This window comes from Lipotes vexillifer, unplaced genomic scaffold (assembly GCF_000442215.2).
Source record: "Lipotes vexillifer unplaced genomic scaffold, Lipotes_vexillifer_v1.1 scaffold809, whole genome shotgun sequence".
Lineage (NCBI taxonomy): Eukaryota > Metazoa > Chordata > Mammalia > Artiodactyla > Lipotidae > Lipotes > Lipotes vexillifer.
Genome location: NW_006788521.1, coordinates 2,361,870 through 2,388,353, shown reverse-complemented (window position 1 = coordinate 2,388,353; position 26,484 = coordinate 2,361,870). Strand labels below are relative to the sequence as shown.

Below are 26,484 nucleotides of genomic sequence, written 5' to 3'. Positions count from 1 at the left end.
GAATGCCCTCTAGTCACCGTGTCAGCCAAAATCCCTCTCCCCTGGCTCCCCGCTTCTAAACACTAAGGGGATTATGCTCTAGTCCAGTTCCTCTTTTTACAGACAGAGAAACTGAGGCCCAGAAAAGGACTCACAGCAAGTGGGTGACTGATTAGAGACAGAGATGCAGGTGTCCTGACCTTGGTCCCATGCGCTGTGCGCTGGACCATGCTGCGGGTTGTCACAGGGGGAGCCAGCCAACCTTTATTGGGACTTACCCTTCCCAGGTGCCAGACATGGCCAAGTCAGCCCCCTGGAGCTGGCCTGAGGGCCAACCTCTGGCTTTTGGACTTATTCAATCTGCTGGTACTATGCACCCTTGCTCAGGTGTACTGGGGCAGCTTCTAGAACAGCAGGCATGGGGCCCAGAGCCGCTCACCCTGTCCACACTGGCCACGTCCCTCACGGAGTCCCTCTTGGCGGAGGGGAGATGAGGTAGGGGAGGTGGCTGGGACCTGGCTGAGGAGGGCAAGGAGCCTGGGCTCAGCATTAGGATGCCAGTGGGCCAGCACCCCTGCCTGGTCCTGTTCAGAGAGACATCCTGAGTTTGACCTTGGAATCTGGCAGGAAATTCTGTGGCTGTGTAAAGGTCATAGCTGGGGTGAGGATTGTCTTGGGGGAAGTTAAGGGCTGACAAGTGCAATAATAGGCCCTCACATTTCTAGCCCTTTGCAGCTCATAAATGCATTCATACTAGGATCTCTCTTTGATTTTGACCTTAGAAGCCAGGAATTTTATACCCATGTTATAGGTGAGGAAACTGAGGCTCTGAGAGCACAAGAGATTTGCTTAAGGCGACACAGCAAGTGAGAGGCAAAGCCAAGCCAGACCTCTTTCCTGCAAAGCAGGTGGGGGCATCTCAGCTTCTGTGGCTTGGCTGTTCCCCTCCCCGTGGAGGTGGGCCTTCAGGGGTGCCCCTGCTCTCCGTGGGCCTATGTCTGAGGCTTCTAGGGGGCAGGACTGGAGCAGGAAGAGCTCCTGGGTATTTGCCATTGAACCCGAAGCCAGGAGGTGCTTGCTCATGGTGGGGCTTCCACAAGGCACACTGTGAATGGGTGACGGCACTGCTGCCTCCCAGGCGTCAGCTGTGTGGTCTGCAGCGCCTGCCTGGCACGAGGCGGGGGCATCATGCACTGCTCAGCAAGCCTGACCCACGCTGAGCAATGAGAGACGACCAGGGCCCAAACAGGCACTTCCCCAATGAAACAATGGCCCGGCGACTGGGGACAGGGAGGCGGCTCCACACTCCTCAACAGACAGTCACCAGGGTGGGGAGTCTTCCCTCGGCTCTAGAACAGAGAGAAACTCTGCCCCTCAGGTAGTGTGCAGGGCCAAAGGTGTTTTACTTCACCTATACAGTGTTTAACGTTTTTAGACTTCACAGGTAGTAGTTAAACCTCAGGTGATTCCACATGAACACCCAGATTTCTGGCTTCTTTTGGAAATGAGACACTCGGCAGCACAGGGCCTGTCCGTGTGCGTCACTGCTCGTGAGCTGGGCGTGTCTGCCACCCTCCCTTATCTGGGCCGCCTGGCCAGCACAGCTCCAGTCCTTGTTCCAGTGTCAAGCGAATGCTTGGAAGGCGTTTTAATTCTAACGATGTTTCTGAAGTCAGTGTGACAACTATTCTTTCTTCAGTTGGTAAAAGAATTGGAGAGAGAGAGGTGATTGAAAGCAGTTGATGTGGGTGAGGACAGCTGCACTTCAGTGTTGGAGAAATCACTGCTGTCTTAGCAGCTGATGAGAATTTCCCTCAGGGGGAGCCGCGAGTTTGGTGGAAAGTGCCAGCTCTGGGAAGGTGAGTGCCATGGGCACCAAGTGTTCAGAGGAGGCCAAATCCACCCCGGGAGCCAAGAGAGATTTGGTTGCTTCTGAGAGGGGAGTAAGGAGGAGGGAAGCTGGCTGGGCCACATGTTCCTTCCCCACAGACTTCTGCACCTTCAGGAAGTTCTACTAAAATTCAGGACATGTTTGATGGGTGAGAGGGAAACGTTGGTGAACCTGGCACAGGGCCTGAGACTTGCCCTGGGGTGCTGTGGGTAGAAGAGAGACTGCATCTGTGAACCAGGAGCTGGACTGTGCCTACCAGAAAGGCTGGGAGAGGGCCAATATCTCTAGCAGGCTCGCGACGTCCTCAGGCCTCCCAACTTGGGGGGTTGAGGCAGTTCTTCCCGAATCTCAAGGCCCACAAGGGCCCAGCCAACACTGCAATATGTAGAAATGTGGGTTAACTATTCCCGTGATCACCTGATTTTTGTAGGAGCAGCGTTACTGAGTAGAAAGGTCTGTGAGCCAACCATGGGCAGGCAAGCCCCCTCCCTCTGAGCGCCCACATCTGGTGACTCTGCGGTGGCAACCCCAGACGGTAAGCACACGCCCTGGCTCAGCTGCCTGGAGTCTGGCTTGCACCTGCGCTCAGCAGGACCAGGACGCCTGGAGCCCTCATGCTCCCCGTGGCGGGGCCCACCACGTTTCCCAGGGTGCGCATGAGAGCTACTTGTGCCTCTACCCTGAGAGCAGAACTGCGCTTTCTTCTTGTGGTCCTGGGATCTGCCTGACCCCCCCATAGCTGGGTGTCTGGGCCTCGGCCAGGGGTGGGGGACGGGGGGCAGGGGTGAGGAGAACAATGAAAGAAGAGCAGACAGACGAGAACAGAAGAGAAGGGAAACCTGTGTTCCTCAGATGCCAACATGGTACGGTGAGACTGAGATGCCGTAAACTAAGCCCTGAGAACAAACAAACAAAAACGAGCTTAATGAGGCAACAGTCACTCGGTTTGTCCCTCACACTAACTGATAAATGATGAGGGCAGAAGCCCCCCAGCACTTCCTGATCGCTCCTCTGCTGCGAGTTACCCCACCTCCCCCCACCCCCTGCCCTGCCCCAGCCTGGTCCAAAGTTCCGTCCCGCTTTCTGCTGCTCAAGCCATTTGGCCCCTTTCTCTGGGCCTTCAGTGGAGTTCTCTGAAGAGGGTGCCTGTACCCCGTCTACGTTCTCTACCTCCCACCACTCACCTCCAAACCACTGCAGTGCTCCCTGTGGGCTCTGAGACCTCCTAGAGCCACGGGCACAGGGCCCTGTTTAGTCCTCTGCTCCCCGAGGCCACCTGACTCTCACTTCCAGGCCCTGTACTCTCCCAGTTCTTTGGGTCTTTGCCCTCCTCCGCTGTGCCCTCTCAGCTCCCTGCACTCACGCCCTCTGCCTGCTGATCGGGGCCCCGGCCCCTCCTACTTAAACTTTCCCAGTCTGAAAGCATCACTTTCTCCCTTAGACCTTCCGTTCCCCCCGGGGTTCGCTAGCTCAGAGAGCTGCCCCACATCCACCCAGGTCAGACTGGACCCTGGGCCTCCTCCCAGGACCTCCTTACCTGTCCTGTGCCCTTTGCCCTCCCCCCAGCTCCTCCTCCAGAGTGATCTTCCACACAAAGCTAATCCCACGTTCAGAGAGCTTCACGGCTCCTCAAATCGCAGGAAAGTCACCCGGACCCACGAACCCGGCATCGTGACCCTCTGCAATCAGCCCTGGCATATCTGTCTAGCCCTGACTCCTGTCACCTCATCCATAGCCCAGTCCCATAATCTCCCTCCCGGTCCTTTTCTGAGCCGTTTCCTTGTCCTGGGATGCCCTTCCTTCACCGCATTCCTCCATCTTTGAAATCTTCCTAGGTCCTGTCACCCCGTCTGCCCATCCAAGGCCCCCTGTGCTTCCTGCCTCTCTCTTTGGGGAGGGGTGTGGCCTCGAAGTAGGGGTAACTGCGCTGGATTTCTTCCTTTCCTCCACCTGCCGCGCCGTCCCCTCCACCGCTTGTCCTTCCCTGCCCCCTGACATGTGCTGGCTGCTCACCGCGTGCCAGATTCTGGGCTAAGCGTGTCATAAACACTGTCCCACTTCCTCTAAACTGTTGCCACAGGACTGAGCCCTAGTACAACCCCCATGTTAGGGGATGCTGGATAAGGCTCGGAGAGGCCGAACCACGGGCTCAAGGTTACACAGGCATTCAGCGACTTGAACCCAGGTCTGCCTAACTTCCCAAACCTTTGCTTTAGACACAAATCCAGAGCTGCCCAAAAGGGTGCTTGGTCACTCGTGTGCCACTAATGGATTACAAAGCCCCAGGACGGTGCTCTCCTCTGTCTCGGGGCACAGGGCTGGGGCCAGTCACCTCCAGCCACAAGCAGCCTCTGTGGTCACCCTGGTCCTATGAAAATATTGCTTCCTATGTGCACCACGATGCGGAAAAGGATGGGAAGCCCGGCCTTAAGCTAGACTTGGTCCTGGCCCTGAGCTGGCCCAAGGCAGCTCGCTTAACCCATACTTTCAGCCTGGCCTGGGAATGCCTGCTGAAGCCCGCCCCGCTACATCCTGCAGCAACCCCCAGGCCAAAGGGCCTCTTGTGTGGGTAATTCTCCCTGGCCTGGGGTGAGATCTGTGGCCTCCAGAAGTGAATGGAGCCCCCAAGGCCCTGCTCAAGCTGCCCAGCTCAGTCCTTGGCCAGGCTGGCCTCTCTCCTGCCCAGCCTTTGGACCTAAGGCAGCTGAGCTGGCCCTGCTCAGCCCTGGCCTGGCCATGCCCACACCTGTCTCTTATCACCCTTTCACGGGGGTCTGCTGCTAACTCAGGGCACAACCTGGCTGGTGGTTCACGGAGACTCCCTGTTGTCAAGTCCAATGCCAGCTTGGTGTGAACGGGAGGTAACAGAACTAGGGTGCAAAGATGCTCTAAATCAGGAAGCTGGAGCACTGGGAACCTGGAGAGAGCTACTATACTCCACCACTGCTGTGCACGACTCTCAAGTTTATGCTTTCCAGTGTCACTAGATCTGCCTAACGCCAGAAGTTTAGCCTCACTGACATTTTGCATAGAACCCTGAGCCCAGGAATAGACCATAACTCACCCAGGGCCACACAGCAAGAAATCCGAGGACCTGGCACTTGAGCCCAGGGATGACTCCTAGCCCAGGGTCCCCCGTTGTTTGTGCTCCTCCCTGGAGCTCTGGATAATTCTGGGAGTCCCGGCTCACCAAAGAAAGGAAGGTGGCTGCCTGGATGAGCCTCCAGTGTTCCCTCTCCTGTTCCCTCCTGCATCTCAGATTTTACGGTTTGCCTTGCAGCTAAAGGCAGCAAGCAGGGCGACCCCACAGTGCCCTGGCGTAATGGACAGCCACCTTCCTTGCCTCTGGGTGAGGGTCTGGCCCAGGTCTGTCACATGTTCACTCTGAGCCCCAGGTTCTCTTCTGAGAAGTGCTAGAGTCACCTGCTTTGTGGGTTGTTCTGAGCGTCAAGCCAGAGCACAGTAAGCCACGGGACTACAAAGCCGAGACGCGAGACGCGCGCCCCTGGTAACACATGCGAGAACAACGCATCCATTTCATTTGCCTGTTGCCATTCAAGGAGGCAAGTGTATTGGGAACCCCAAAAGCACAGTGTTGCGAAGACTGTTCCAAAATAGGGTGTTGTAATTGGTGCTGCTGCCACTGTTGCCCGTGCGTTGGAATCCCCGGGCCTCAACGGGCTGGGAGAGCGTGCATGACCCTTCTTTACTCTACAGGGGCTCCTTTTCTGGGTCAGTTTTCTCTCCCCTGTCAGCGCTTTCTCCTCTGCACCAATGATGGAGTTTCCAAGGTGAACATGATGCTCCAATTCATCATAACTATAAAGCTGTTCTCAACTCATCTCATACACACCCATTAGCAACAAACAGAAGTCTTTTTAGGCCACATTATTCTAGTTTGTAGAATCATACAATTTTGGGGCTTGAGGAGACTCAAGCATCTTCTTTCACTTCCCTTCCTTAGTGTGCAGTCCCTGCCAAAAGCTTGTCCAGCCTTTCTTTGCACACCTCTGGTGATGAGACACTCATTACCCTCTATGGAAGCCCAGTGAATTTTTGCTTAGGTCAGACTGAAAGGTGAATGTCCTTCCTCTTCCTATGCTGAAATCTCTATCGCCAGAACTGCCCCCACTGGTCTTGGCTCTGCCTTCTGGGGCCCTGCAGGTCGTGACTCCCCTTGGACCCAGGACAGCCCCTCTGAAGTACAGTGACAGCGACTGTGTCCCTCTGAGCCTCTCTTTGCCGGGTTGACATAAACCCTTCCTGTATGGCAGTTTTTTATTCTTTGCCCATCCTGGCCACCCTTCATCTTGTCACTATCTCCATAAGGGCTATGGCCCAGATGAGAACACAGGTCTCCAAGAGGATCTGAGAGGGTGAGACTGTTTCCCCTCCCCACACCTAGGGCCCTACTTGCCTAGGGCTGTCCTCTGAGCTAGCATTGGTTATGTTGCAGCCAAACTACACCATGAAGCTTGGCAGTCCGTATTGTCAATGTCCACATTTAGGTAACAACAGGTGGGGGGGAGGGAACAGCCCTCCCCCACCACACACACATCTAGTGTTCCTTAGGGATCTGTGGAACCATAGATCACGTGAAGTGGGACCCTTAAGTGTCTTCTCAGCTGTCCTGAAGAAATGCACTGGTGGCCTCCTTGTCATCCCTCATGGCACTTTAGGGTCACCTTTTCCGTGCAGGATGTGCTGCCCAGTGTGCGATTCCAAAAATAGGCTACCAAAGGCTACTTGTAAGTTACTTTACTGATCTCACTGAAAAATAATTTAAAAGACCCAAATGAAAGGAGGGGTGGGCAATCCAGAGGTGAGATGGGCTTGGGGGAATGTATCAATAGATATAAGGAGGGTCGAAGTTCTACATTTTTCCTATGTACCAAAGAGTGTGATGTGGCTTTGGCACAGCATAAAGTAAGCAATAATCGCTTCTAACTTTAACTTAGCGTTTTTCACATATATAATCACATGTGCCCCTCTAACACTCCAATGTAAGGTAGGATAGGAAGTATTAGCTCTATTTTACAGATGAGGAAACTGAGGCTCAGAGAGGGTAAGTGGACTGACCAAAGGGAATGAAGGACTGGCAGAGGCTACAGCTCCCTGGACATTCCATCTGCTGGCCCACAGTTCTCAGCACCTGTACATTAGTGGGAGTCACATGACTAATTCTGGCTGATGGGCAGCAGGCAGAAGTGACATTTGACCCTTGTGGGCTGAAGCACAGAAGAGCTGTTTGCAAGATCTGTGGGCTGCCCCGTGTTGGGGCCCAGATAATGAGATGTCTCATGGGAGACGGTTGCCCTGGAGACCACCTGGACTCACAGGTGTACCTCGTATGAGTGAGAAGTAGGGCTTTGCTGCATTCAGCTGCTAAGATTTAGGGGTTCTTTATTACCACAGCCTTGCCCAGCCTATCCTGATGTATATAAAAGGGAAGTTATTTGTTTTTAATGTTATTATGTGTCAGACACTGTGCTAAGGACTTCGCACATATCCCCTCATGCAGTCCTTGAAACTCTTGTGAGAAAAGGATTATTCTTCCTCTTTACTGTTGGGAAAACAGAGACATAGAGAAGCAAAGTCACTTGCCCAGCATCACAGAGCCACTAAGGTGTGGGCTTAGAACCTGAATTTGGGTCTCTCTGATTGGAAAACCTCGATGAACTCCGGTGATTTGCAGCAACAGATGACTCTTGTATCCCTACACCCTGTTGGGCTAAATGCTTTCTTTGAAGATGGAAGATTGCACAGATTGCTTTTTTCATTCAGATTTTATGCCTGAGTAAAACCCTTGTGCTGTGATTTATTATAGCAACACTGATTTTCCAATTTTAAGACAACAATGCAGCTTGAAATAAAATGGAAAGAAAACATTGAAACATTTGAAAACTTTTCTTTAAATCCTTATTACGTCTTGCTTGAACTGTTCAGGGCCTGCTTCACTTTCCCCTCCTTCCTCCAGTCTCCCCACCATTCTGACTGACTGCCAGAGTCACCTTTGTAAAACCAAGTCTAAGCATGTTCCCTCTGGTTCAAAACCCACGAAAGGGCTCCTCATCCCCTCCATCAGCACTTCCTAAATTATATTCCTCCTATATGTAATGTAAATACGCTACATCCTACAAATGAAAAAAGAGTTTCATGGGCAAAGAAGTACTGGAAATGCTTATTAAAAATATTTATTATTAAAAGTTAAAATTAAAAATTTTTAGTTAATAATTGTAAACTGTAGGACTTTGCAGAGATTTTAACATGCTCAAGCCCATTGTATGTTTCCAAGAGGCAGATTCATTGTTTCTGGCATTTCTTAAACTTTTGGACCATGAAATCTCCCCATTCCCTTTTATTTTGGGATATGTAATGGGATTAGTATTCCATGCCATATACTTGGGGAAGATGATGGCTTTTAGGATAAAGTCTGGACTTTGCAGCTAACATTCAAGGCCTCCCAGGATCTGTTCCCAGGTCACCTTCCAGTCTCATCTCACAAACCCCTGCCTCCCTATACCCCAGGGTTCAACTACTCTCGCTCCTCCTCCTGGACATCTCACTATGTGTCACTCAGTCAGTGCTAGCTCGTGGGGATCTCCGAGCTGTGACCTGGAGAGGAAACAAGCGTTGAGGAACAAAGTCAGAAACTTAACACAACACAGACTCTGTTTGGGAGAATGTTAAAAACACTTGATTAGTGACGTGGCTGAGATGAAAATGGGAATGATGATTGTGTGACTAATTGAAAGCCATGTGTTTACTGAGGCTCAAAGAATCCCTTTTAGAAGTGGGAACTGGGCCCACATATGCCAATGAACAAGGCAAAATGGGTGCACGCTGGAAACAAAAAGCACCAAGATATGCTGGGCAGAACCAAAGATATTAATGTAATTAATAAAGTAATTAACATGTACAGGAATGCAAAAGCTGCCAGGAGGCTGATAAGAGAGGGTTATTAAAAAAGAATGAGCAGTGTAGCGGGGAAGTGAAATTAAGTTTTGCATTTCTTTTTTATCACGGACCCCCAAAATACTCTATGAGTAATAAATAGGCCTTGATTTACTGCAAAAATGCCAATCAGGCTGGGGACAGAATTTGCTGTTGACCCTCTCCCTGGCAAAATAAACCAATCAATCAATCACTCAGTCAGCCAGTCACTGAGAATATGGGGGGACCTGCACCCAGTGATGTAGTTGAGGGCAAGGTGGTTAAAGATGTCAGACCAGAGGCCAGACTGCCTGAGCTCTAGTCCTGATTCTGCCACTTAGAAATGCTGAAACCTGGCTGCAGTTATTTAGCCTCACTGTTACTATCTGTAAAATGGGTCTAAACACAGTACCTCCTCATAGGAGTAAAGATTAAATATACTGATATGAGTAAAGCCCCTTGACCAGTGCCTGGCCCCAGTGAATGGCTCAGACAGGGTCAGCTGTTACTATTATCACCCCGCCCCCCCAGCTACCACCCTGCAGCAATCCAGCCAAGGAAAAGTTCCAAGTTAACACAGATTCAGAAAATGTTTGAAAGGATTCGTTAAGAAAACTCATGTCCCCCCTTCCTCTCATTTCTTCTCTGTCTGGTTCCCAGAGCATTCAGGAGAAGGGCAGGAAGGTGGAAACAGGCACATGAGGACTGGTTTAAACTGGTAGGTTATCCCAGTCACTTCTCTGGCTTTGGGACTTTGGGTAAGTCTACCCTCGATTTCTCCAACAGGGAAATGAGGGGTCTGTTTAGGTGATTTCTTAAGTCATTTCAAGCTTTGAAATTCTATGAGTCAACATTAGTCACACAAGCAAGCATCGATTACCAAGAGCAAAAACGACCCTCCTTGGAGGCTCCTTCTCCTGCTCCTCCTCGGCTGTCTTCCAGCTCTGCTCCTGGCACCGGGGTCCTCCTGGGCCCTCAGGCTAGGAGCTGCAGAGTCATCGGGCTACTACACCTCCCTCATTAACACGTCCACCTGCCCCGAGCCCTCTGCCCATGTCAGCATCAGGACACCTCAGCCCCAGCCCTTGGGGTTTAGGCTTTCAGGCCCTCACTACATCACTTCTCCAGCCTGTCCCTCCCTCAGAGGTCTGCCTCTCCCACCCCTTTTCTCCTTTTCTCAGATTTTTATGAAAAGCTAAATAGTACAGGGAATACTTGTGTACTCTCTTCCAGGAATCAAAAATTGCTAACATTTTGCCATATCTGCTCTCTCTCTCCACACACACACACTTTCCCCCACTAAACTATGTGAAGGTAAATTTCAGACCCCATGCACATAACCACAATTTTATCATATACCTAAGAAAAGTAACAACTCCGTAATGTCATCTGAGAGCCAGAGTGAACTTTTATGAAGGGTTCCTCACGCTGCTCTGCTGCTGAAATTCCTTTAACGGCTCCCCATTGCCTCCAGGTCACAGTACAAGCTCCCTTCAGCTCTGCACTTACTTTCTATCCACAGGCAGCCAGATCCAGTTGATTCTTGAACTTCTCCCCAGACATACCCTCCACCTTCCTGCTCATGGATTTTCATCCTCCTGGAATGCCACTGCCTCCAATATTTTCTCCTTGAGCTTTTGCCCATAATTAAAGCTCAGCTAAAATTCCATGTTGTCCAAGGAATCTTCTAAGGTCTTCCTAGTTGAAATGTATCTTTCTTTTCATATCTCCACAACACGTGGGAAGCTAGTATGATGACATATTTCATACATGGAGGAAGGCAGAGACAAAAGCCTTACAGAGAAATGTAATTAATCCCTGATCAAACTGTGCCTGAACTCCACATTACCTCTGGAATTTTCTGGGATGCCAATATGTTCCCTCTACTGTGTACTCCAGTTTGAGCTACTTGCAGCCAAAAACACCCTAATGAATACTGTAGGGATTAGAGCTGACAATCCTTTAGCCTTCTAAAGCTATGAAGCAACAGTAGAAAAATCCAAAGCATTATACACCAGTTACATTGGACACTTGCTGTCCCCCAAGACCATTTCCCCCTCCTCTTACCCTTGCTTTGGAATGCCCTCATATACCTTGTCCTGTCTTAAAAAAGAAAAAAAAACTGAGATAGAACTCAGAAAAATTCACTATTTAACCACTTTAATTGTAAAGTGTACAATCAGTGGTTTTTAGTGGGTTTAAAATGTTGTTTAACCCTCACTACTATCTAATTCCAGATAATTCTCACCACTTCAAAAAGAAACCTCATACCTGTTAGCAGGCATTCCCCATTCCATGTTCCCCAGCCCCCTAATCTACTTCTGTATGTATCTGCCTATTCTGTACATTTTATATAGATGGAATCATACAAGATTTGGCCTTTTAGTGTCTGGCTTCTTTCACTGAACATAACGTTTTCAAGGTTCATCCGTGTTGTAGCATGCATTCCTCTTTATGGCTGAATAATATTCTATTGTCTGGATATACCACACTTTGTTTATCCATTCATCAGTTGATGGACATTCAGATTGTTTCCACTTTTCAGGCTGTTATGAATTTACACCTAGGAATGGAATTGCTGGGTCACATGGTAACTTTAATTTTTTTTTTTTTTTTTTTTTTTTTTTTTGCAGTACACGAGCCTCTCACTGTTGTGGCCTCTCCTGTTGCGGAGCACAGGCTCCGAACGCGCAGGCTCAGCGGCCACGGCTCACGGGCCCAGCCACTCCGCGGCATGTGGGATCTTCCCGGACCAGGGCACGAACCCGTGTCCCCTGCATCGGCAGGCAGACTCTCAACCACCGCGCCACCAGGGAAGCCCAGGATGTTGACATATCTTTTGTGGGGTCACAGTTCAACCCATGACACTTACCTAACTTCACACAGTAAGTGGCTGAGCTGGGATCAGAAGTTAAGCGTAACTCTAGAGTCCATTTGCTTGACCACTATGAGCTAAATGCTACATACTTCCTTGCTGTGTGACTGTGGCCATGCTACTCAACACCTCTGTGCCTCAGTTTCCTCACCTGTACACCAGAGATAATAATGGTAACTACTGCATGGGGTTGTTGTGAGGATTAAATGAGTTGATAAAGGAAAGCCCTTGGAACAATGTCTAGCACATAGTATGAACTCAACAAAAGCTCTGTTATTATTATTTTTGCTATTGTTACTACCAAGATAATGCAGCTTTGTTGGCATCGTGGATGAAGGCTGAGCAGACCAGCTACTGAGGACGAGGCTGGACCTGGAAGCAGTGCTCTCAGATTTGAATTTGCTGGGTTTGAACATCTGCTCACAAGTGCTTCACTCTTAATGAAATATCAACCAGATAATCACAGATGTGAGAGAGATTTAAATATCTATAAGAGAACACTAGGCACAATGGATGCTAATAATTTTGAAAACATCAATGAAGAAAATGTTTCTTTAGAACAAAACCAAGGGACTTCCCTGTTGGCGCAGTGGTTAAGAATCCGCCTGCCAATGCAGGGGACACGGGTTCAAGCACTGGTCCGGGAAGATCCCACATGCCGCGGAGCAACTAAGCCCGTGAGCCACAACTACTGAGCCTGTGCTCTAGAGCCCGTGAGCCACAACTACTGAAGCCCGTGCGCCTAGAGCCTAAGCTCTGCAACAAGAGAAGCCACCGCAATGAGAAGCCAGCGCACCGCAACAAAGAGTAGCCCCCACTCGCTACAACTAGAGAAAGTCTGCGCTCAGCAACAAAGACCCAACTCAACCAAAAATAAATAAATTAAAAAAAAAACAAAAAAAACCCAAGTAAAACACGGGACTGATGCAAAAAGAAGCAGGAAGTATGAATAAGCCAACAGACCAATCCCAGCAGAACTGATTCCAAGTCATCTAATACCACATGGCCTGGGCTGGGTATTTTTCTAATATGTAGGTCCTCTCAGGCTGGTCAGCTCACCTCTCCAGCCTCAGTCTCCTCATCTCTAAAATGGGGCTGTGAAGGTGCTTTGTAAACTGTGCATACTATAGAAATGTGAGGCACTCTTATTATTACAGTATGTGTTTGCCAACTGTTGAGCACCTGTACCCATGTGGGACAGACTTGGGGTTAGGGACCCAGTCCAGAGAAGGGCAGGGGAGTGGGTGGGCTGGGCACTGAGAATTGGGATGATGATGCTGCTGTCCCCTGAGCTCCTAGGAGGGGTCCACAGGTTGTGTCAGTGTCTTCTGAACTGAACTGAGCATCTGTGGGTCATGTGAAGTATTCCACCCTATGTCAAGGTCAAAGTGACTCAGTATTTGCAGTTTAATCCACTGTTACTTTAGGGAGACACTCCAAGCCAAACAGTGGCAGAAAATAATGAACATCCCACTAAGTGGCCAACGGTTCTATTGCAGAGCCACTGTGGGTGTCGAGGTGCCCTGACACTGTGGTTCCCTTGCCCCTTGCTTCCCTGTTGGTTTCTGTGGTTGGTGGCTTCCTGCAGCTGATTTTTTAACCCACCTAGAGTTCTGGTCTGCAATTTGCTCACCCTCTGCCTCTCAACTGCAATGAAAAATGCTACAGAAATAGAAAACTCGTAGTTTTTCTTTCTTTCCTATTCCTTGCTCTCTGACTTCCACTGGGGAAACAATTGTTCAAATGATGATTCAAGGACTTTCAGGAAAACATGAGACTGGAGGGGCTCATTCAGCTCTGTGGGATCCACACATATGAGCCTTCCCAGGCCCCACCCCCCAGTCTGCATTTCCTGTGTCACCATCACAGTCTCTAGCTGGGAACTGGGGTAAGGGTTGGCAGGGGCCATGTGGACTTCCGGTTTCTTGGATTCAGGTGTTTCTTCCCTCATTTTTTAGCCTTAAAGGTATTGTCCTGGGTCGGTTTCTAACTCTGGTATCCAAAGTGCAGTCCTGGGCCCTTCCTATAGGTTGGTGAGGCTGGCTCTGGTTCAGAAACTTTCAACCCTGGCTGCACACCAGAACCCGTGGCAATTTCTAAAAAACCCCAATGTCCAGGCTTCTTTCTAAATCAATTAAATCAATTTCTGGGGGGTGTGACATGAGTACCAGTATTTTCAAAAAGATCTTTTCTGGGGTGATGTGGCCAGGATTGAAAACCACAAATCTAGCCTATCTTTATGTAAAGAACTCTTACAACTCAACAACAAAAGGATAAAGAATTCAATTAGAAATGGGCAAAGGACTTAAGAAGATATTTCTCCAAAGAAGATATACAAATGGCCAATAAGTACATGAAAAACTGCTTAACATCATTAGTCATTTGATAGTCATTCTCATCAAAACCATAATGAGATACGATTTCACATCTATAATCAACCAGGATGATTATAATCAACCAGGCAGATAAATAACAAGTGTTGGTGACAATATGGAGACACTGGACCCCTCATGCATTGCTAGTGGGAATGTAAAATGGTGCAGCCACTGTGGCATGGTCTAGCAATTCCTAAAAATGTTAAACAGAGTTATCATATGACATAGCAATTCTACCCGTCTCTTTCTCTCTCTCTCCCTCTCTCTCTCTCCCCCCCCATATATATGTAATATATATATATATAATACACACACACACACACACACACACACACACACACACACACCCCCAAGAGAATTGAAAACATATGTTCACATAAAAACTTGTACATAAATGCTCATGGCAGCATTGCTCGTAATAGTCAAAAAGTGGAAACAACCCAGATATCCATCAATTGATGAATGGACAAATGAAATGTGGCACATCCATATAGGGGAATATTACTGAGCCATAGAAAGGAATGACGTACCAATACATACTACAACATGGAAGAACCTTAAAAACATTATGCTAAGTCAAAGAAGCCAGACACAAAAAGCCACATACTGTATAATTCCATTTATATTAAATTTCCAGAGTAGCCAAATCCACAGAGCCATGAAGTAGATTATTGGTTGGCAGGGGCTGGAGGGAAGGGGAAATAGAGGGTGATGTGTAAAAGGAACAGGGTTTCTTTTTGGGGTGATGAAAATTTTCTGGAATTAGATAGTGAGGATTGGTTGTACAGCCTTACAAATATACAATATTAAAAAACACTGCAGTATACATTTTAAAACTGAACTTTATGGTATGTGAATTATATCTTAAAAAAAGATAGGGCTTCCCTGGTGGTGCAGTGGTTAAGAATCCGCCTGCCAATGCAGGGGACATGGGTTCGAGCCCTGGTCCAGGAAGATCCCACATGCCACAGAGCAACTAAGCCCGTGGGCCACAACTACTGAGCCTGGACTCTAGAGCCCACGAGCCACAACTACTGAAGCCCGTGTGCCTAGAGCTTGCGCTCCGCAACAAGAGAAGCCACTGCAATGAGGAGCCCGCGCACCGCAATGATGAGTAGCCTCCCCTGGCCACAACTAGAGAAAGCCTGCGTGCAGCAATGAAGACCCAATGCAGCCAAAAAAAAAAAAAAAAGATATATGTCTGCCATGGAGAATGGCTTGGAAGGGTCTATGAGTGGAAGCAGGGAACATGCTTAGAAAGTTGTGGCAACAACAATAAACAACAACTTAGTGGCCTACACAATAAAGGTTCTTTACTCATCAGCCCTGTTGTCCATTGTGTGTCAGCTGTAGTTCTGCCTCATAGTGGCCCCTCTGGGATGCGAGATGGTGGGAGATGATGGTACTTGGGTCCTTGGTGGCAGCAGTGAAGATGGACAGAAGTGATGGATTAGGATAGGATTTGACAGTAGAGTATGCAGTACTAGCACAGAACTTCTCAGAGAATATTTCATTGATCTCAAAATAAAATTGCCCTAAGACTGGCTTCATTCAGTTGTTCAACTGATATTATTTATTGAGTGTGTACTATGTGCCAGGCACGTTTGCAGGTGCTGGGGATACAGCAGAGAATAATATACAACTCTGCTCCTTCCCTATTCTCATGGAGCTCACATTCGAATGGGGGGCAGCAGCTGTGACAGTGATTAGGAAGTGGATGGGAGGCACTACAGTAGTCTTTATGGCTGAACATCGATACCTGGTTCTTTCTCTCCTGGGCACATAGTAGGACTGCTCTTTCCTGCCCCACTGAACCCAAGCATGGAGAATTAACATGATAGGGCCAATGAAATATGAGTGGAAGTGACATGTGACAGTTTGGAGTAGAAGCCTTAAAAGTCACTTGCCATACACTCTTTCCTGTTGCCACAAAAACTGTCCCAGAAGGTGCCCACCAGCTGTGTCCTGGAGTGAGGATGTTATGGGTGGAAGCTACAATGGATCCTCTATGAACAAATGCTATGATGAGTGAAGTCTCTGTTGTTTTAATCCACTGAGTTTTGTTGCTGTTGTTGTTACCACAGCAAAACCTAGCACACCCTGTTCTCTCTCACTTTTCACCCTCTGAGGGACATTACATACAAACACGATCCTGGCTCATATTTTAGAAAAGTAAGCCCAGTAAGTCAAACGTAAAACCAAGAGTCTGCAGACATGTGTCATGGAGAAGACGACAACCCACCCTGTGTGCATTTAATTTTGCCCATCAGACTGCAGTCCTCAAGGGAGCCTGAGCACAGCACATAACAGGCCCCCCATAAATGCTGAAGGAGCGCCGGGATGACATACCATTTCCAAAGAGGTGGGTTGGTTGGAATTCCCCCACAAAAAAGAGGGAATGCTTCTGTAGGTGCCACAGCCTGTGTTTCTGCCAACATGGACATGGGGGAAAATCATCAAAATTTAAAGGTAGTCTTTGCTCAAGAACTGGAATGGCTTTAGCAAGACACAAGTGGTCAGAAGAGGCCAGTATTGCAGATAATTTTCCAGCTGTTCTGCTCCATGGCACTTGAAAATTCCTAGTAAACAGCCCACCCCCTGCAGAGCACCTGGACAGGTAGAGACCAGAGAATTTCTTGCCTCAGGGCTGTCCCCTGGTGCAATGGCTCTGCATCTTTTGCTCTGTTTCCTGAGGGGCCTCTGGATCCCAAGTACCTCCTGAAGACACTAGGGAAGCCAATAACGAAACTGAAATAAACTGCAGTCTCCCATGGACCTAAGATGCCTTCTGAGGCAAGATGTTCCAGAAACCTAGCTGTGGCTGGCAGAGCTGTCTGTCCATACATGGGGTCCACAGTGCCGACTGCAGCTGGGACCCCTGCCAGAAGGAGGTTGTCTGCAGGCATCCTTAAAACGTCTCTTTGGCATATCATTCCAGTTAAATCTCATCTAGCATTCTCATTTTAATAACTTAATCTGGAACTTACACCTTGCCTCCTCTCCCAAAGGGGCTGAGGCAGCACAAAATAAAAGCCCAAACACAACAGGACAATTAAAAATAAAGACAAACGATCAGAAGGCGAGATAATCCTCCAGGAACCTGAGAAAAGATGGTTATTGTGGCTGAGTGTTGAATTTGGCTCCAACTTTCTGGCAGCCAAGGTTAAAAAGAAAACAGAGTGGCTTATTCAGTTATGATTGCTTGATTGAAGGAAGGAAGGAGATACAAGTTCATGGCGGGTGGCGGTGGGGAAGCACACCCATTTCCTGGCACTAAAGTCTGTGGGGATCTATCCTGTGGATCTTTATCTCAGGGGCATTAAGTCACAAACTGAACAATAGCCTTTTATAGAAGATGCTGAATCATTCTTCAATTGGCAGCTTTAGCCCTGTAATTGGGCCCTTGATAAAAGGTGAGGGTGTAATATTAAATTAAATTGCAGCTTGGCAAAGACATTTCTTGGAGAAGCCAGCTTAATGGGCCCAGACGGATGGGTTGAATTTGGACATATGGAGGCATGGGGAGAGAGTTCTAGGTGGAGGGAACAATTTATTCAATAAATATTTACCGAGCACTTACTGTGAGCCAGACCCTGCCACTGGGTGCTGGGGACACATGGATGGCCTTGGCCTCTGAGGAGGTCACAGACTAGGAGGGGCCAGGTGCACAGACAAATAATTACCACTGTTGTGACCAGATGAGGGGGCCAACAGGGTGAGGCAGGGGCCTAGACAAAGGCATCCAAGGCAGCCCGCTGTTCCAAATGCTCCTGGAGAAGACGCTTCTGACTGCCTCTTGAAGGTCAAGTAGGAATTTTTTACATGAAGACAGGGTATTGGGGTTGGAAGGAGGGTGTTCTGGGTAGAGGAGGACAGCAAATGCAGAGGCGTGGGGGGAGAGCGGGTGACGTTTTGGAGAAGTGCCATTAATAAGGGGAGCTGAGCACAGGGAGGAGGGAGGGGCCGAGAGATGAGGCAGGGGAGGCAAATGAGACCAGGTCACTGGGTCATTGAGGTCCCCTTGAACTGCTAAGGAGTGAGGGCTTCATCCTCTAGCTGATGGCGAGGACTTTTTTTTTTTTTTACACCTTTATAGGAGTATAATTGCTTTACAATGGTGTGCTAGTCTCTGCTCCATAACAAAGTGAATCAGCTATACATATACATATGTTCCCATATCTCCTCCCTCTTGCGTCTCCCTCCCTCCCCCCATCCCTATCCCACCCCTCCAGGTGGTCACAAAGCACCGAGCTGATCTCCCTGTGCTATGCGGCTGCTTCCCACTAGCTATCTACCTTACGTTTGGTAGTGTATATATGTCCATGCCTCTCTCTCGCTTTGTCACAGCTTACCCTTCCCCCTCCCCATATCCTCAAGTCCATTCTCTAGTAGGTCTGTGTCTTTATTCCTGTCTTACCCCTAGGTTCTTCATGACATTTTTTTGATGGCAAGGATTTTAAACAGCAGAATGGCATGGTCAGAACATCAGATGGTGTAGTCCTCTCCTGGGAGGAGTTAGTCAGGCTCACTGGGGTGGCTCTCAGCTAATGAACCCACCCGAAGTCCTTGCAGAGTCCCACTACCCTGCCTGGGGCGTGGTCTGCATCCGGTGGGGCCTGAGGACGGCCATCCAGAAACCCATGGATGACTATGGATGAGAGACCTGTCCTACTGTTCAGGGCTGGTGGCGATGACCCATCACTTGGAATGTGACCTTGGCATCAAAGCCTTGGGCCACCAGGCTGCCCATGTGCAGCCCAGAGAGCAGGGTTCACCTTGACCCTTAGCATGCCCCTCACCCTGGACATTCTGATATCTCTTTTTTCAAAATAAATAGTGTGAGATGGAGATTGGACAAGCTTTATGAAGATACCAGACGTTTCTGAAAGTGTCTGCTTTAGGATTGGCTTTTTTTCAGAGCAACTGTAGAGGGAGGCAGAAGATAAGAGTTAAAATTATTTAAAACTCTATGTATTTGCCTCTTCCAATATCCATTTCCATAGAAACATAACTGAAATAAGATGCCAGTTTCAGAGCCAAGGGCAGTCCATGACTTCCAAATACCCCATTTGCTTCAAAAAGCACGGTCAAAGCATGGAATATGGAGGAAAGTCTGAAATACTGCTCTGTCCCACACTGCCCTTTACTTGGTCACTGCCCAAATGGCCAGAAAGGCACAGAATCCAGGACGCAGGCGGTTCTTGAGGCGGGCTGTCAGGCAGCCAGTGTGGACAGCCTGCTGCCATTTCTGTAAGTGAACGTCACACACGTACATAGCTCCCGTGGGTGACCGACTTGCACATGATTCTGTCTCTGCTGCCACCTGTCTGGGAAGCGGATGCGGGGAGGCTCAGGGAGCAGAGGCAGCCTCAGGATGCTGCCTCAGTGTCTGCCTGGGGCTCTCTGGGGGTTCAACATTGGTGGCCTTTAGTGCTGTCCGCCATCTCCTCTCCATTTCAAAACCATTTCAGAATGGTCAAGTGGAGGCATAGGTGGTGGCCTGGTAGAGAAGAAAGGCTTGGGAAAAAGCAAAGAATCCTTCCACCTAGATTCACAGGCTGTCTTCACGCCATCAGTATGCACTGCTTTCACTTCAGGGGAAATTCTCTCAAATTATTTTCCTTAAAAGCAAAAAAAAAAAACCCACCAAAAACAAAAACCCACATGGGTGTGTGTGTATATGCACACACATACACAGTGTCAATTCTTGGTTTTCATCTTACTTGATCTAAAAGTAGCTTTTGACACGCTTCATCCAAACTTCCTCCTTGAGACATTTTCTTCATCTGGTTTCCTAGACACCAGACTCATCTGATTTTCTTTCTGTCTCTATGGTTTCTCCTTCTAGGTCTCCTTTGCTGTTTCCCTTCTACCTCCCGGGTCTCCAAACATGGGAATAATTGAGGGTCTGTCCTTGGTCCCTTCTTGTCTACATCTAAATGCCCCCCAGTGCTCTCACCCAAGGCTTTGTGTCATCTATATGCTGACTGCATCCAACTTTCCATCTCCAGCCCACACCTCTCCCTGAACCCCACACCCGTATGTCCAATACCTATTCACCATCGCCACTTGTATTGTAGGTATACAAAAAAGGAGAGTTTTTCCCTTTTTCCCAAGAATATAAATTGTATTTTAAAAACCTTTTTAACATACTTGGCAGATTTATCCACCCCTGCTACCTGTGAAATGCAGAAACAGCCAATCTTCCCCTCAGACTCCGTAAAGCAGAGGAAGCAAGGTGCAATGCAGGAGTACTGAGGACGGGGCCAAGTCATTGGGTGGAGGGTGAGGGAGCCTCAGTCCTTGCCTTGGTCTGGAGTGTTCATCTCTGGAGACCCCTCCTTCCTTCTTCAAATTCCTCCCGTGCAGGGACAGCTTTCTCTCCCTTGCTCCTATCTGTAGGCAGCCCTCTCTCCTGGCTACCCGATTTGTTACTGACCACTACATCAGAGTCCCCTGCCCTGGCTTCTCCTCTTGTTCCCATCACTGCTTAGTTATTCCTCAGGCTCCAGTCAGGACATCTTCACTCTGACTGTACCCACTCTCTGGGAGACCACACTCACCCCCACAGCTCCCATCCTCAACGTATTAACCGCCTCTCCCCCAAATCCCTATCTACTGGACAAACTGCTCCCTTGTGCTCTAGGACCCTGCATCCAATCTTCTTTCTGCCCAGAAATGAACCCCTCACATGCCCTCCAAAACTCACTCCTCATTCTGCACCTGACCTCGGTGATGAGGTTCGCCATCCACCAACCACTCAGAAATCCGGGCATTGCCCTTGCTGCCTCCCTGCCCTCCTTCCCCCTTAGAGTCAATCAATCACCAAGCCTTGTCACGTCTGCTTCCTTATTATCTCTCCAATCCACCCACTTCTCTCTGTTCCCACTGCAACTGCCCTGCTTTAGGTGGCCATTGGCTCCTGCCTGGATTACTGCAGAAACCATCTCTGAGCCACTGCTGGGCCTTCAGCCTCACCCCTTCATCTGTTCTCACCCTGCCGCCAGGTCAAATCTGATCATGTCACTCCCTGATTAAATGTCTTTCATTTTGAATTTTAAACTCTTCTGCTTAGCACACAAGGTCCCTAATGACCCGGGCTCTGCCTGTGTCATCATTTGTCCTTCCTATCACCTCCCCAAAGGCACCCTCAGCTTTGGACAACAGAACCACTTTGTATATATTTTTAAACCATTTAGGAAAAAAATGATATACTAACATCATGTTTAATGTTGAGAAGCTAGATGCTTTCCCTCTGAGATCAGAAACTAGGCAAGGTTGTTCTCTCTCACCACTCCTATTCAACATTGTGCTGGGAGTGCTAGCTAATACAAAAATAAGACAAGAAAGGAAATAAAATGCATATGGATTGGGAAGGAAAAAACAAAATTGTCCTTTTGTCAATGACATGACTGTCTATGTAGAAAGTCCCAAAGAATCAACAAAAACCCTCCTGGAACTAGCAAGCAAGGCTGTAGGATTCAAAAGACTTTTGTAAAAACAAACACAAAAACAAAAACACAACACCATTTATATTAGCACCAAAAACAAAATAAAATACTTAGGTGTAAATCTAACAAAATATATATAAAATCTATATGAGGAAATCTACAAAGCACTGATGAAAGAAATCAAAGTAGACTGAATCACACAACAATGTAAAGCAATTATACTCCAATAAAGATGTTAAAACAAAAACAAAAAAAACCCCAAAGTAGATTGAATCAAAGTAGATTCCATGTTCATGAACAGAAAGACACAATATTGTTAAGATGTCAATTTTCTCCACCTTGATCTACAGAATCAATGCAATCCCAATCAAAATCCCAGCAAGTTACTTTGTGGATATCAACAAACTGATTCTAAAGTTTATATGGAGACTTTTTATAAAAGACCCAGAATAGCCAACACTATATTGAAGAATAAAAGTCAGAGAACTGATATTATTCAACTTATTTGACTTCAAGGCTTACCATAAAACTATGAATCAAGACAGTGTGGGATTAGTGAAAGAACAGACAAATAGGTCAGTGAAACAGAATCAAAGTCCGGAAATAGACCCACACTAATACAGTTAACTCATCTATGACAAAGACACAAATGCAATCCAGTGGGGAAAGGATAGTATTTTCAACAAATGGTGCTGGAACAACTAGACATTTACATGCATAAAAATGAATCTAGACAGTGACCTTGCACCTTTTACAAAAATTAACTCAAACTTGATCATAGACCTAAATGTAGAACACAAAGCTATAAAACTTCTGGAAGATAACAGGAGAAAATCTAGGTGACCATGGGTTTCGCAATGAGTTTTCAGATCACAACACCAAAAACATGGTCCATGAAATAAAAAATTGTTAACTTGGACTACATTAAAGTAAAAAAATTTCTGCTCTGCTAAAGATAATGTTAAGAGAATGAAAAGACAAGATACAGACTCAGAGAAATTATTTGCAAAAAATATATATGATAAAGTTCTTTTATCCAAAATATACCAAGAGGGAATTCCCTGGCGGTCCAGTGGTTAGGACTTAGTGCTCTCACTGCTGTGGCCCTGGGTTCAATCCCTGGTTGGGGAACTAAGATCCCACAAGCTGTGTGGTGCGGCCAAAAACAACCACCACAAACAAACAAAATAGACAAAGAATTCTTAAAACTCAACAATAAGAAGACAATCTAATGAAAAAGTGGGCAAAAGATCTGAACATATACCTCACCAAAGAAGAAATACGTGTGGCAAATGCTATAAGTATATGAAAGGATGTTCCACATCATATGTCATTAGGAAATTGTACATTAAAACAACAATGTGGTACTACCATACACTTATTAGAATGGCTAAAATCCAAAATACTGACAACACCAAATGCTGACAAGGATGGAGCAACAGACACTCCCATTCACTGCTGATGGGAATGCAAAATGGTACAGCCAGTTTGCAAGACAGTTTGGCAAAACTAAACATACTTGTAGAATATGATCCAGCAATCCTGATCCTAGGTATTTACCCAAATTAGTTGAAAACTTATGTCCACATAAAACCCTACACAAAAATGTTTATAGCAGCTTTATTAATAATTACCCAAACTTGGAAGCAACCAAGATGTCCTTCAGTGGGCAAATAAACTGTGGTGCAGCCATACAATAGAATATTATTCATTGATAAGAAGAAATGAGCTATCAAGTCATGAAAAGACATGGCGGAATCTTAAATGCATATTGTTAAGTCAAAGAAGCCAGTCTAAAAAGGCTACATTGTGTATGATTCCAACTATATGACATTCCGGAAAAGGCAAAGCTATGTAGACAGTAAAAGGTCAGTGGCTGCCAGGGGTTGGTAAGCATAGAGGATATTTCAGACAGTGAAACTGTTCTGTATGACACTGTAATGGTAGATACATAATTTTATGCATTGGGCAAAATCTATAGAATGTACAACACAAAGAGTGAATTCTATGTAAACTATGGATTCTAGCGAATAACAATGTGTCAGTATTGGTTCAATTGTAACAAACATACCACATAATGCAAGATGTTAATAACGGGGGAAACTATGGGGTGTGGGGTGGGACATATATGGGAACTCTCTATGCTTTCTATTAAATTTTTCTGTAAACCTAAAACTGGTCTAAGAAATAAAGCCTATTAATTAAGCATAAAAACTCCTTTAAAATGATAAACATCATGTATTTAGAACAGTATCTAGCACATGACAAGTGCTATATAAATATTTATTATGTACAAATGAATAAATGTGGAGCCGGCATGCCTCCAGTCGGACTCCAGAATCAGAGTTTCATTCCCTGGACACTCGCACTGAGAGAATCTCTTCCATGAGTTATTCTGGGACTCTTCTGTTATTCTCAAACCCTTCATCTTGTTTATTTACTTCCAGCTGCTATCAGAATCTGTGCAATCTAAAGTGACTGTGCATATTTGCGTGTTTACTGTCTGCCCCCCACTAGCTGGTGGGCCCCATGAGCTCAAGGTGTCACGCTGTTGTGCTCACCTCTGTCTCCCCAGCGAGGTGAGGTCTCCCAGCATGCGGCAGTGCTGGGCTGGGTGGTGCAGGAGAGTGATCTATGTGGCCCAGGAGGGGTGGGTGCGGCAGAAAAGCACTCAGCAGGGGTGAACAACATGCTAAGTGTCCTGACAGGGGATGCCTAGATGCTGGGGACCAGACTGGGGAAGAGCAGGCGCTTAAATCTGGTGGAGCTCAGGAACACATTGGCTAATACAGGGGCCTGGAACTGAAGTTCATTTACTTGTCAGAGAAGGTTCTGGAAGGGGGGACAGCACGGGCAAAGGCTTGAAAGTGCAACACAGAGCAAGGCCTGTGACTGGAATCCTGGGGTGTTTAGAGTGTCCAGAGCGACCAAAGGCATCCGAGGTAGGTGTGGTCTGAGGGGAGGAGAGAACGGACCACACAGATCTTTGATCACCTGTCCCCCAAGCATAAGCTTTCTCTCTCACTGGGGGTTCTGGAGCAAACAGCCCCTTGAGGAGGACTTAGGACCCCTTAGTCCCTGGGCACAGTGTTCAACCATCACGCTGAGTCTCACAGAGGAGGGTCTGAGGGAAATCAACTGATACTTTAGAGATGTTTGGTGGAAAAATGACAATAAACCGACAGGGCTGTGGGTCGACAAATCAAAGGTTCTGCTACCATGGCAACAGAATGACAGGGCAACCCTAAACTTAGAGGAGAAACGAGCATCAGGCCAGGAAAGGTTTAGAGAGAAACCTCCACAGGTTCTTGGAGGGAAACACAGAGACAAGGTGTGGGGAACTTGAGCCAGGGATGTGGCTCTCCTGCAGCCACCCTCCTTCAAAAGTCTAGATGCCGCGGGCAGGGCGCCCTTCCTTCCCAGGCTCAGTTTCCTCATCTACACAGAGAAGCACTTCCGTGGCACCCGGCTGCTCCTCAGTTTGAAAACCATTCCCTGGAAGGTCTGGAAAGGGGCTCGCGCTGTATGTGCGGAGCCATGAAGAGCAGCAGTACTTACTACAGAGAGCGAGGAAGAAAGGTAATGTGGGTGGTAGCAAACTGTCCCTCATACTTATGGTCTGCACAAGGTCTACCTCCTGTAAACGGTCCAGGGGGACAGGCTTCCTGGATTTATTTCCAGAGTCGCCGACTCTAGCCCCGCAGCCTCTCCCACCACAGCCAGATCCCAGGGGATCCTGTGCACGCTCCGCCCCGACCTTAACCTTGAGCGGAGGTGACAGTGCCCTGCCTCGCCGGCTGCCACTGGGCTCAGCATCAACCCAGCGGGGTCTGCTCTCTGCCCATCTGCCCCAGCTCCAGGTCCTCCCATGGGGTCCGCCTGACGCGCCTTTTCTCCTTCCGTGATATCCTGGGCGCTCAGTCTGCCTGTTACCTATTTTTAGGCTTCGTCTGCAAAATGTGAAAACACTTCTTTGCCCAACCCACTTCACAGACCAGTGACCAAGGGTCTGTGGATACACCTGAAAACTATGAAGTGCTGTCGTGCATTGAAAGGCAGGGTCGGGGAGTGGGGGAGACGATAGTTGGTGATGCTGCCACTAACCTGCTAGGTGACCTTGGGTGCCTTATATAATCTCTCTGGGTTTCTGTTTCCTCATCATTAACATGGAGTTCAGGATAGCACCTATTCCACAGAGTTATTGTGAGGATTCAGTGAATTAACACACACATCTAGCTACCAGCATCACCACTCTTATTACTGTTATTAGCATTACTGCTTGTGATTATCATCACCCCAGGCTCTCCCTAGCCAGGGGGCCCGGTTAGCCAGTAACAACCCTTCCTCCCGTTGATAGCCTGTCTGGATTTCCAAATCCTGGTGGTGGGTGGTGAATTCCCCTGGGATGGAGTTGGGGGCAGGTCTGCTCCTTCGCCAACGGTGCAGATGAGTGATGACCAGATGTCATCTCCCCTCTAGCCACAGCCCATCTGCGTGAGTGACCTCAGCTGAGCTCCTGCCCCCTTGGCCCATGGGCACAGCCAGCGCAGGTCTGTCCTCTGCCAGCTCTGATTGTGCCTGTCTGGAGTCCCGCTTCCTCCCCGGATGGACACGTAAGGCAGCGAGATGGAGGCACACAGCCTTAAATCCTTCCCCTAAATCTGCGCTGTCAGGAAACAGCGTTCTCTGCCACTGCTCTGCATAACTTCTTACCGGGCTGAGCGAACCCTCTGCCTGTCTCCAGACAAACGAGGCCCGGCATCTTATTTGCTAGAAAACGCTTCTTGTCCAGAAGGATAAAAACCTCTATCCTCGATGCATAAAATGACTGTTTCCAGTTTAGTTTTACTGATAAAATTCACACTAAATCCCACAAAAAGATTTCCCTAATAGTGCAGTGAGAGAAGGAAACTCCACTCCAGTTTTCTCAGTAGAATCTGCTACAGGTAGGGAAGTCGTACGGTACAGCCACTGCCGCTC

The 26,484-nt window shown here is 47.9% G+C and overlaps 1 protein-coding gene across 1 annotated transcript in view; it reads right to left on the bottom strand.

Moving 5' to 3' along the window:
- The window catches only part of GABBR2 (gamma-aminobutyric acid type B receptor subunit 2), a 370,111-nt gene that overhangs the window by 26,702 nt on the left and 316,925 nt on the right, over positions 1-26,484 (bottom strand). The gene's annotated exons all lie outside the window — the stretch shown is intronic.